This window comes from Kryptolebias marmoratus, linkage group LG2 (genome assembly GCF_001649575.2).
Source record: "Kryptolebias marmoratus isolate JLee-2015 linkage group LG2, ASM164957v2, whole genome shotgun sequence".
Taxonomy (NCBI): Eukaryota; Metazoa; Chordata; class Actinopteri; order Cyprinodontiformes; family Rivulidae; genus Kryptolebias; species Kryptolebias marmoratus.
In genome coordinates, this window is record NC_051431.1 from 7,583,826 (window position 1) to 7,595,710 (window position 11,885).

General features: G+C 45.3%; 1 protein-coding gene and 1 long non-coding RNA gene across 3 annotated transcripts in view; one reads left to right on the forward strand and one right to left on the reverse strand.

Moving 5' to 3' along the window:
* LOC119617784 overlaps positions 1-2,275 on the forward strand; it is a 43,029-nt gene extending 40,754 nt beyond the window's left edge. The window contains exons 2-3 of the long non-coding RNA XR_005234194.1: positions 1,548-1,629; positions 1,996-2,275. This is a non-coding gene — a long non-coding RNA (uncharacterized LOC119617784). The remainder of the gene's footprint in view (positions 1-1,547; positions 1,630-1,995) is intronic.
* Positions 1-11,885, reverse strand: part of nxn (nucleoredoxin) — a 67,251-nt gene that overhangs the window by 48,959 nt on the left and 6,407 nt on the right. The gene's annotated exons all lie outside the window — the stretch shown is intronic.

Below are 11,885 nucleotides of genomic sequence, written 5' to 3' on the forward strand. Positions count from 1 at the left end.
CAACTCATTTCTCCCAGCGAGTGAAAAGACAGACCTGACAAAGCCGCCATCCACCCGGTTTTTAATGAGCTCACATACCTGTCGCACCGCCTCACCGAGGAGGCTCAGTCAGCGATTTTCATGCACTGTACGACAAAAACAAAATTAAATAAATAAAAACATTTGGGTCTTGCGAGGAGCCGCCAGCTTTTCTAAACGATTTGCTTCCGTAACGGCCCTCTGGAAACCAGCGGCCGCTAATTGCTCCTGGAAACGCGACGCTCGGTCCTTCCACCGCCTGTCAGTTCCCTTCATAAAGTCTTTATATCCTTTAATGGTTTCGCCCATTAAATAAGAGAAGTAATTGCCTAAGATTGTCCTGGGTCCACAGGTTCTTCAGAAGCCCCCCCCTCAGCAGCAGAGGTCTGCAGCCTGAAGAGGATCTCCTAGTCGAAAACGGCTTCTACGGGTTACCTGCCTCGAATGAAACATTAACGACATTCGTCTTCTAATTTAAAAGGTTTTAATCCAGCAGGAGTCTCCGAAACGCCTCTTTTCTGCTGGAACGGCCAACGCTCAGAAAGAGGCAGAGGCTGATTTGATTCAGTCCAAACAGCTGCTTCATGATGTTCTCCATCAGGGTCAGGACGAGCAGCAAGAGATTTTATTCTTTTAATTATAACCCAGTTTAAAATGGCATCTGGATCGTGAACAAAGAAGAGCAGCAGAGAACAAATAAGACACTCAGGGATGATTTCTGACAGACGACAAAAATATTATTTACCAAGTTTCAAGTTCTGTAGGCTTCTCGGTTTTAAAGCTCATCTTCCAGTGGGTAAATAACCTTGATCCTGACGTGGGAAATAAACAAAATGGTGGAATCAGAAGTAGGCGTGTGGCAGAGCAACATCTGGACAGCCTTTCTGATAATTGGCACCAAACCCCGGGACATGCTGCCAACTTCAATAAAAAACACGAAACTGCGAGAAGGCTGCGAACTCTGATTTATAACAGCTCAGGTTTCCTGTCTTTATCGGCTTCATGGCTTTATTCTTTGCTTTGAGTTTTATATGTTTTGCATTTTTTTAACATTTTTGTGTTGCATGACTCTTTGTATGAACTCGTTCTAAAAGTAAAACCAGGGACAGGAGTTGCAAATTAGCCTTGGACAGAAATCAGCAAGCATCTGTTTCGTGTTTCATATGAAACGATAAGTAATTCATTTGTCCCTTCAGAATAAACCTCGATCCATCAAGTTGCATAAAGCTGCTTAAATAATCAAAACATCAATTCACATTTATTTAAACTGGACTCATTCAGCAGCTTTTACTTTACATTTACAGGTGTTCCAGAGGTAAAAACACAGACCAGAAATGTGTCACAACTTAATTATCTTCAACTTCAGGCATTTTTAAAACTGAAGACCTCCATTAAAGTCCCATAAAACTCAAATCAGTTGAATTTTTTTTAAACGTTTGTATTTTTTCTGAACATTTTTAAACAGTAAAAAAGGTTTTGATGTGTAGACTAATGTTATATCTAATAAAACCTTTATTTATTTTGCTCAGAATGTCAAATTTCAGCAGCTGAAGCAGGCTGGTGGGCGGAGCCAGGTGGGCGGAGCCAGATCAGACCAAGTCGTTTCTGCAGGTAAGACACTGACTGGTCCTTACCATTACAACCTATCCAGGGTCACCTAAAAACTCTTGTTTTGCAGCAGTTTGCAGAGTTTATCACATAAACACGCCGACATACAGTCATTATCTCGCTTCTTATATCTGATGCTAATTAGCTGCTGATGTTAGGACGGCTGAGGTTCATAAAACAGATTATTTAGTGTAAAATATATGATTCCGAGAACTGTTGAAGTTCTAAAATGTCACATAAAATAGGTAGAAATGTGAAAAACGAGCTCAAATGCAGATTTAAATAGTTTATAATACCAAAATCTGTCAGTCAGGATCATAACTGCATGAAGGAGAAAATTGGAGAAGTTTTTTTTTTTTGTCGTTGCAGGATTAAATTACTCCTTTGAGGACAATGAAGTCGCCTGAATGGGTACTTTATTGATGGTAATGACCCCCAGAGAAATAAATCTCCAGAGCAGCTGCGTGGTATTGATGCTTAACAAGCCCCCGTCAAGAGATGGCTTTGCATACATTGAGCTGCACGGCGGGAGCTGCCGAGGCGCCGCTAAAGCCTGCAGGTTTGCATTCCTCCACTATGTGCAAACACACAACAGCAACAGGGGAAAATAAATTAAAAAAAAAAAAACAGCCTCGTTAAGACAGCATCCTGAACCCACCTAATGATGATCTCACAGGAGCGGCTGCTTCTACGTCACCTTCATGCAGGAGCGTGCTCTAATTGTTTATTTCTCTGCGCCGCTGACTGCTCTGCTGCGCTCAGCCTGAGTGACAGACGCTTGTTGTGGCCTGGGGGGGAGGGGGCGCAGAGGGCAGGAATCACTCAGCGAGGGCTGAAATGAAAAGACCGGCCGAGCCGTTGTGCGGTTGGCACGAGGCACGAAGCCGGAGCCGCTGCGAGCAGGGGTTCGGGCTCCCCCTGAGCTGCGTCGCTTCGAGCTTCAAGCCCACCGGCGGCCCAAAGCCTGGAACGCAGCTCCGGGGCCCCCAGTCAGCTGGCTCCCCAGCGCCCGGCCTTGATCTGCAATTACCACCCGCCACTTGGCATTTCATTGAAGAAGAAAGGGCGAGTTTAATGCAATGAAGGGGGCAAATGGGTGAATAATTACATTTTTAAATCGGGCTGAAACATCTCTAAAAAGAAAGCGAGTGAGAAAAGGCTTCAGCTGCAGCGAGACGTGGTTCAACCTTCGCTGAATCTTCGACATAAAGGTTCGTAATCGCTCCGGAAATTCAAATTCAAAGCAGCCCTCCGACGGGCTGGCTGATGTTGACGACACAGCTGGGTGCCTGGTCGGTGCAGAGGGGGGCTTGTTGCAGAGAGGCGGGGGGGGGTTTGTAAAGAGGATTACGAGGGGCCGGCAACGAGGGGGCCCATTGTTGGAGCCTGAGAAAGTGTGCAGGAAGAGTGGCCCACACCCCTGACTCAAACTCACAGCTCTCACCATGGTGAGAAGTAAAAATATACAGATTTGAGCAGTGCATTCGACTAATCTGCCTGTTTAGCACAAGCGGCTGCGTGTTGGAGTGCCTCCATGTTTTTTTTTTTGCTCGACAGACTCTGGCAGCCCGCAATGACAGAGTGCTGCTCATGGGGGAAATAACCGGACAGGAGGATGCTGCTGAGACGCAAAATCCATCAGGTCTGTCTGTAAATGTAATTATGAAAGAGAGCCGGAGAGGGATGAACGACGAATACGTTCTGCTCCTAACTCGACTGAAGCCACCTCGGTCGGTACCGAGCAGGAGAAACTTCAACCTGTGAGGCATCAAATCCAACATAAAGGCCTCTGCCGGCGATAAAAAGAGAGTTTTTTTTTTTTTGGGGGGGGGGATTTTCAGATCCACTCACTGTTTTGGGTTTGGCTCAGTTGGGAAAACAAGAGGATTTTTTTGTGTGAAAAAATTGAGATATATTTGAAAGAAATTTGAAGGATTTGATCTGAACTCCACTCTCAATAAACACTCAGTTGTAATCCTTACTTTAGACAGAAAATAAAGAAAGCTGCAGTAGAAATGTTACACATAATTACAGCTTGTGGAAATCAAAACAAATAGAAACACGCCTTCAGGAATCTTCTTTTTTTTTTTTCCTGTGTTTGTGAGAACAGAACATCATGCAGGCTGGTTGTTGGAGAAGTCGTTCCGCTCGGACAGAACGTCTTCGGAGAACCATTCGAGTCGAAGGTTTAAGACAGAGAACGTCCGTTTGTGTAAAAGGTGGCAGCTCGGATTCAGAATTACAAGAAAACGGGCAGATTTCCGGGCGGAATCAGCAAATTCTGTGTTAGCGACCAGCGAGCCGTAAAAGTAAAAAAAAAAAAAAAAAAGAAATTTCTGAGCGCATGGCTCGCAGACTCCGCCTCCCCACGTTTCCGATTAAATCTACTGATGAAGACGATGAAGACGGGGACGTTCAGGCCTGCAGACTCGGATGTTTTCCAACGCAGGAGACCTCCCCTGCAGGGGGTTGAAACACGGCTGTGGAATTTCAGAAACTGACGGCTTAAAGACGCCCAGGACGACTCTGCAACGATTTCGGACAAAAAAATCAAAATTCAAAATCCAAATGAGAAGAGCTGCAAGGACGGTTTCAAGACATTTTTGAGTTACAGCTCACTGACAAACTGGATCTTAAGAGTCTGATAACATGTGAAAAGCTGCTTTGTGAGATGTATAATAAATGGCATAAAGAGGAGGAAAGCCATTTAAAGCGGACCTGAAATCAAACTTGGAGCCACTTTGCTTCTCCTGCTCCCCTTTGTGTTGAAGAGGGCACGGCTGCAGAAAGGGAGTTCATTAAAAACAGAAAGATGTTTTCTGTCCAAACCCCCTCTGCTGACAGGAAATCTTTAAGTCTCTTATCAACTTTACAGAGAATCGCAGTTCCACCAAATCCTTGTGGCTCCGTTCGCCTAAAAGAAAGAAAAAAAAAAATCTTACAGCTAATTACTTCTTTTCTAAATTCTCTCAACAGCAAATGAACCGGCTGCAGGCTGCAGCGATCGTTTCAGTTCTCTCCCTGCTACAGCTGCTCACACTTCACTGCTGGCAAACACAAAAAAAGCAAAAAAAGAGAGCCTGCAGTCGTGGTTGTTTCTTGTCTCTCAATCTGTTAACTTAGTGCCAGATACACAAACCGTACTAACTCCCCCCCACCCCGATCTAAACCACAGCATATTTCCTGCTGGCTTCCACATAAACAAACTGTGACTGGAGCAGATTTCCGTCATCAAGATAAAGAAGAGTTATTCCTGTGTTTACGGAACGAGCAGCGGCAGCGTTATCACGCAGCGTAGAAGCTGCCCCGAATCAAAACTCGTGCTCGTAAATCGGCATGGATATTAAAGCTGAGGCTCCCCCCCCGACATCAAAAGAGTGGGATTCTGAGGTATTTTCAACAAAATATGACACATAATGGCTGCAATTTCAGGATCAAAGACGGTGTGAATTACTGCAAATGCATTTGTTTTCTCCCCCCCCACCCCACCCCTTCCTTCCCGCTCTTCGTCGCCAGAATTCAGCTGACGATTAAAACGACGATTCTAGAAGGAGAAAGTTTGGCTTTCGAGAACAAAAGTGACTCTAGGGATTCGCAGAGGAGCAGAAAAATGCACCGAGCTGCAAAAGTTCCAAAACGTGACATTTATCGCAGCTCGCACCTCATTCCTCAGGTTCCTCAGGTTCCTCCTAAGAACACAAACAGAACCATGAATCCAGATGATGCGGCTCGGACCTGTTCGGTCTGAGAAGCCCCCGGTGGATCATTACCGGCAGCTCGCCGACCACAGCGGGCCTCCGGAGTCTGTTATCTCTATCCACGGACTTACGTAAACTGCTCTGCTTTTCCACGGAAATGTCCGGAGCTTTGAAGGCCGGGCCAGAAGCTTCACTTGGCTCCGCTTTCAGACTCGGAGAGCAGACAAAGACAGAAGGCGTTAGAGGAAAACCAAGAGAACTCTTCACCTCTTTTCCCCCCTAAACTCTGCCCTGCAAACTGTCCGATCCCAAAATTCTGCTTTGCAATAATAATAATAATTTAAAAAAAAGAGAAACCATCAATAACAGACTGTCAGCGAGGGATGTGAGACACCGCTTTGATATTTCGTGTTTACACTCTGATGTCAGTAATCGCCGAGAGTAATTACAGTGTAAAATTATCTCCACCCTTTTGGCAGATTCCTGCTCAGGTCCTTTCTCTCGCCGCAGCAAACCGAAGAGCATTCCTCACACTCAATCAGCCTCCGGAGAAGAAATACGTCCAGCTGAAGGAAAGGGGAATAAAAAGAAAAAAAAAGAAATTTGCGCAACGTTACGGCTGATCTTTTTCACATCTCTACTTTGACATTTTCTAAATAAAAAAAAAACTAAAAAATTGGAGACGGTTTCTCTCGAACGACAGCGAACACCTGGATAAACACGATGACGATGAAGATGCTTTCTTTCCTCGGGAGCTCTGACCACACAGCGCAGAGGACGCTCAGGTCTTTGGTTTGCAGTAACCGCATCTCGTAGGATTTTTTTTTCCTTCTCGTCTCTCTGTTGTAGCCTGTCCCACTTTCATCTGCGACAATAACTCTTTAGTTTTATTCTCCCTCTTTGGTCGCTTGAGCACGCGATACATACCTCTGGCTCTTGCCGAGCATCATAATTACGAAGATAGAGGGAGAAGGGAGAAGATGAAGAGGTGCAGGGTTTGGCAGAAGCGCTGACATTCCTGAAAGGAAAACCAGCATTTGGCTTCTTTCTGCTTCAGCTCGTCAGCTTTCTGTTGGGGATTGGATGCAAACAGTGTCCTGATAAATATATATCTGCTAAAGACATGGAACGGTACCTCCGGCTTAAACGGAAAAGGACTCACCGACCACAACAGACCTGCTGCCTCAGGTAAACGAGGCGGGTCAACTGCGGCGTCAGAATTAAACTTTTATTTCTCTAAAACGCAGCCTTTTTAAAAAAAAGTAAGATCTTAATGGGTCGTAACATTTCCACAGAAACACCAACAGGAGTGGAAGCAATGAGGGGAAAATTCTGCCCGTCAACATTCGGTGAGAGCGTTTCCCTTTTCTCCGTCACAGAAGGTGATTAATGTCGGCGTAAACTGAAACTCGGAGCGAAAAAAAAAAGAGAGGGATTTTTAAATTTCACACCTTCGAAATCTTCGTCTGACTTTAAATGTTGAGTCAGAGCCAGTTCAAATGCTTTTAGGAGGCTGCTGCATGTGAGGAATTAGGAGCCATCCAGAGAGCGTTTTCCGTACAGTAATTCTGTATGAATAGTTTTAAAGTCGGACACAGGAAGGGAAGAAGTGAGGATTCGTATCATATGACAGGATGTCGTGTTTTGGGTGAGCTCAGGGACCGAGTTTCCTCGAGAGTTTTCGTCAGGCCCGGCGGTTTTCACCCCAAGAAAAACAACTTTCCATGTTGGCACGTTAGCTTGCATTTATTTACTTTTTTTTTTTTTTTTTAAACTGAGCCCTCGTTTATCTCACGTCCACCATCAGCAACCCTGAAGCCCAGAAAGGTTGGGCCTTTTTCTGCACAGACGTTCCTAAATATACTCAGACCTCGAAGGAAATGGAGCTCGGTGTTAGAAAGAAATGCTTTATTTTGAAGTTGGCTTTTATAGCTGTGACAGAAACACTGCATTACCACTAAAAAATACCCCAGAATATTATTTAATAAAGTAATATTATCATACTACAGAGAAGTCCTAAACTGGACATATGCTGCCCAAGTATTGAGTCATTTATTCATTTAATAAAACAACTAATTTAGTTAAAATTCTGCACAGCTGAACTTTTAAAATCGATCAATAGTTCTTCTATGGAAGCTAAATTATTTAAAGCTCTTCCCATGACTGAAGCAGTTTGAGTTCACCTGAAAAAGATTGAGGCCTCGTCCTCATGGAAACACTGTTTTTCCCCAAAATGATCTTTTAATTTGTCGTTTCTTGAATTATCCTCCTAAATGTCATGCAGTTCTGGAAAGGTCTCCATCTGTACGGAAACACCGTAAACAACCCAAAACGTTGCCGTAGCTCCTCCAGACCTGCAGGTGGCGCTGCAACCCCGCACCACCAAAAACATGAAGCAAGGAGTGGAGCGTAAAGCTGCGTACAGAAAAACGTAAAAAGGTGGCGTTCCCAAATGTTTTGGTTTGGGAACTAAATAAAAATGTGATGTTTTGGGGCCATTCAAACAATAAAAAAAACCCTTCTAAATATTCACAGAAACTTCTGCTGCCTCGTGCAAACTGCTTCACAGTGAACGCTGACGTACCCAAACTCAAACCTGTGAACGCGGCGCCTTCGCCGGCTGCGTGCACGGTCCAGCAGTCAGGCCACCATCTTTGAAAGGAAGACATCTGCAGCTGCATGTCGAGCGAGCGACAGCCTCGGAGTCCAATTTGGTCGACATGTGTTAAATATTTGTAGACAAAAAGGCCTTTGACTGCATTCAGTTATCTCCTCCTGCGCCCTTTGAGAGAACGACCACAGTCGAACCGAGAGGAGGAGGAGGAGGAGGAAGAGATAGAAGTCGGCCATAACTCCCGGCGCCTGTAATCTCTCCCTCTGAGGCCCCTGCATCTTTAATTACCTGGACACTCGTGTCCGAGGGCTGCTCTTGTTCCTCAGTGAAAAGATGAGACGTCTTATTGCTCGTTAGGACGGGCTTAAGCTGATAAAGCCTCTTATTCAACGCGGCTGTGGGACTGCAGCTCTGAGCAAACAGAAAAAAAAAAAAAGGGACTAATCAAAACAGTGATTAGCCCCCCCAACTCTGAGGCAGAGCTAAGCCACAGCAGGGGGTCTCCTCCTCCTCTCCAGTCCGCTGTCGGTTTGTGGAGCACTTCTCCGACAAACTCCACTCCGAGAGCAACGACGCAAGCTGGGATGTTGCGTGGAAAGGCGTGCGGCGAGGGGGGCTCTTAACCGAACAGAGACGTCGCGTGGCCCGTTTCAGAATGGGACGTGACGGGCTGCTCCCAGAACCTCCAGGGTCTCTGCCAGCAGCCATCCCGGGCTGTTCAATGAAAATCACGCTCATTTAAGAGATAATGAGTCAATTTTTCCTTCCTGTCGTGGTTCGGCTCGTGAGTTTTCCCTCCTTGTTTGTTGCTCTGCTGCAGCCAGCAGCATCCGCTCGGCTGCTGATGTTTTTTATTTTTATTTTTTTACACACAGAATATATGGGAGCAAGGTCGAGCTCCGGGCTTTATTTACGCCTGGACTGAGCAAACAACACGGAGCACAATCCAGTGCTCGTCTCCTGTGCCCCCTTAATAATACAACCTATGGTTCTGTATAATCCAGGGTCAAATCTTTAAATAAATAAAACACCACTAAGCAGATAACTAGCTCCCCAAAAACAAGGGTTCGCTATAAATTTGATCGTCTTTGACGAGAACACGCCGCTTTGATTTTAATCACCCTCTAAATTGAGGGTAAATTTATAACCAAGCAGTTCACACATTCAGCAGAAAATAAAACCAACACCAGTATCTGCAGCTATAATTGCGACCAACATTCATTATTTTGTGACTCGGGGGAAATATTTGGCTCTCCAAACGGCAGAATGATTCACCATCTTCACCAGTTGGCCAATAACTTAGCAGCACAGTGGGTTTTTTTTTTTTTAAACAGCAGCCCCGAGGCTGGAATGGTTGCGGATAATAAGGATGAGGAGCGAGCCAGAACTGTAAGAGAAGCTCAGAACAACAAATGTTTTGATTGTAATTTTTCTTTGGTTCGTGAAGACGACCGAACCCTTTTTTAAAAGTTTCAACGAGCATTCCTTAAAGACGTGCACATGGTCTGCCACGTGGCACTGCCAAAGTTAAAGGAAAAAAAAAAACAGTTCTTGCGTGGTTCGAGCGCTCGAACAGATCATGTTAAAAGGCTAAATGTTGCAAAACTGTAAATTAGTCTGCAGACATTAAATGTTTAGCAATAAAAACATCTCGGCAGCGGGTTGTTTCAGGTCCTAAATGTTCAGTTCAGTCGTTCTTAAAAAAAACAACCCAAAAAGAATTAAGAGTTTAAGCTCCATTCTGCAGCGACAAACTGAATTTAACATCATTCTTATGGAAAACATTCTTGTAACTTTATAGCAAGCAGAACAATTTACAATATAATCCAAAGATGCTACACATGCCGGCAATAAAAACCAATAATTGCGAGCAGTAACTGGCGATAAACGTACAATAACACACCTATGGCCCTAACACCAGGTGGATTCAAGAAGCGTAAACACAAACCAGCTGGCTGTTGGGGAACTGATAAGGAATCAGCGTGAATGAATTTCTGAGCACCGCTGCCGCATCATTATTTGCTTTCCAGATGAGTTTGGCCACCGCTGACCCTGAGCAACAAGCAGCGGACGCGCTCCACGCCGTTATGTGACTCGAATACGCAAACGCACGAAACCGAATCAGCGTTTTCCGTTTGTTCCGGTGGCTGCAAGGCGAGAGGAGGACGCTCTCGGTTTAGGGCCGCAGACGTTTTGATTCATAACCATGCGCCGACCTCGCAAGGACGCCATTTCAAGAACCCTGAGCTGCAACAAGAAGCACATCCGAAGATGCTTACATTGACTTCCTGCTTTCAGGAAGTCAATCGAACCTGCCGATTCAACATCAGGAACGACCTGACCAATCGTCGACTCCGCCTTTATTCTAATTAACAACTCACCGTAAACGTGGCGTCTCACAGCAAAGTAAGGTTGAACTATCAGAACCCACTAATCCAAATTACGGGAGCTCAACGGGATTTGAACGTGACACGAATAAGCTCACAGAAGCAGGAAGAAATAAAAGCGGTACAAAACGGCATTTAATCAATTTATCATTTAGATTAATCGACTGCTCGGCCATCAGTGCGTCTGCGCCGTTAGGAACTTTCCCCTTTCAGTTTTATTTGGGTAAAAACTAAATAAGAGAGGCAGGAAATATTTAGGCTTGCAGAGTGTATCATGATTAATGTTTAACCTGCTCACAAATCATCCCACGGTATTAAAAAAAGCACACACACACACACAGTATCATTACTCTGACAGGCAATAAAATAAGATACACTGCATCGGGCTCTGCATGTTACAGGATATTCATCTTTGGAAAAAAAGAAAAGACGTGGTCTGGATGCTTCTCTGTCTCCTTCGTGCAGCATTTGAAGAGAAACACAAACCCCTCCATCTCCGTCCTCCTCTGCGCACTTTCCTTTTCCCGTTCTCACTTCACCGCATCGAATGCATTCAGTCCTTCGAGTCGTTCATTTATAGCCTTTTTGTATTGCTCCATGTGTTTAGGACAACGATTACAGCGTTTCGTTTTAACCGTGGTGTTCACCGCCGCTCTGACGGCAGCGTCTCACTGAGCTGCGACCGTCTGAGGCTGGTCGAAACTCAAAATAACGAGAAAAACGTCAAATTTTCAGTTGCAGTTGCTCTGAATTTTGAGCGTTTGAGACCAGTGAGCCGCGCGGCCACCTACTGACTGGCCAGTTTTTAAAAATCACAGCTTATTTTTGTGTGCACGGCTTGCAACGCTGTCGTCTTGGCCTTGCACCCACCATGGCAGCCGCCCCCACGTTTCTGATTTGATCTACTGGAGGTGGGCAGATTTGGACCCGGTTTTCCCCAATAGCCATTATTGATCATCCGCGTAGCTTTTACACCTGGAACCTCAAATGTTTTCTGTCAGAGAGCTCTCACCCAGGCGCCAGAATCCACGTCTACCGCTCTCGACGTGGATTGGAGAAGCTCACGGCAACATTTAGTTGGGTTTGAGACAACATTTAACACGAGGAAATTCGTTAACGTCCTCACAAACTAGTCGCCAGCAGCTGCAGCCCAATGAGAAACTACAGTAAGTTCAGCATATTTTAGTTCTTTCACTTTGCCCGAGCTTCTCCACGTTCTTCCCCAACGTTCCCCCTTTGTGACCGTGGTTAGGGTCGGTAGTTAAGCTTTATTTTCTTCGGAGTTCAAATGCATCAGTGCAAAAATTCAAACATGTTCTGGTGACACACACACACACACACACACATACAAAAAACAAAAAAGCTCCAGCCTTGCCAGCTGCTTGACGAAACTCCCTCTGCAACATGCAACTGCTAAACGAGTCCAAGCAGCAGGGCTGGTGCCAGCGTGCCATGCTCCACGCTGAGACACTGGCTCTCTTTGTACGGAGCTGCAGGAGCACTCACACTTGGATGAATACGCCACAGAAAGAGAAAAGGTGGAGGGGGGGGGGGGGGGGG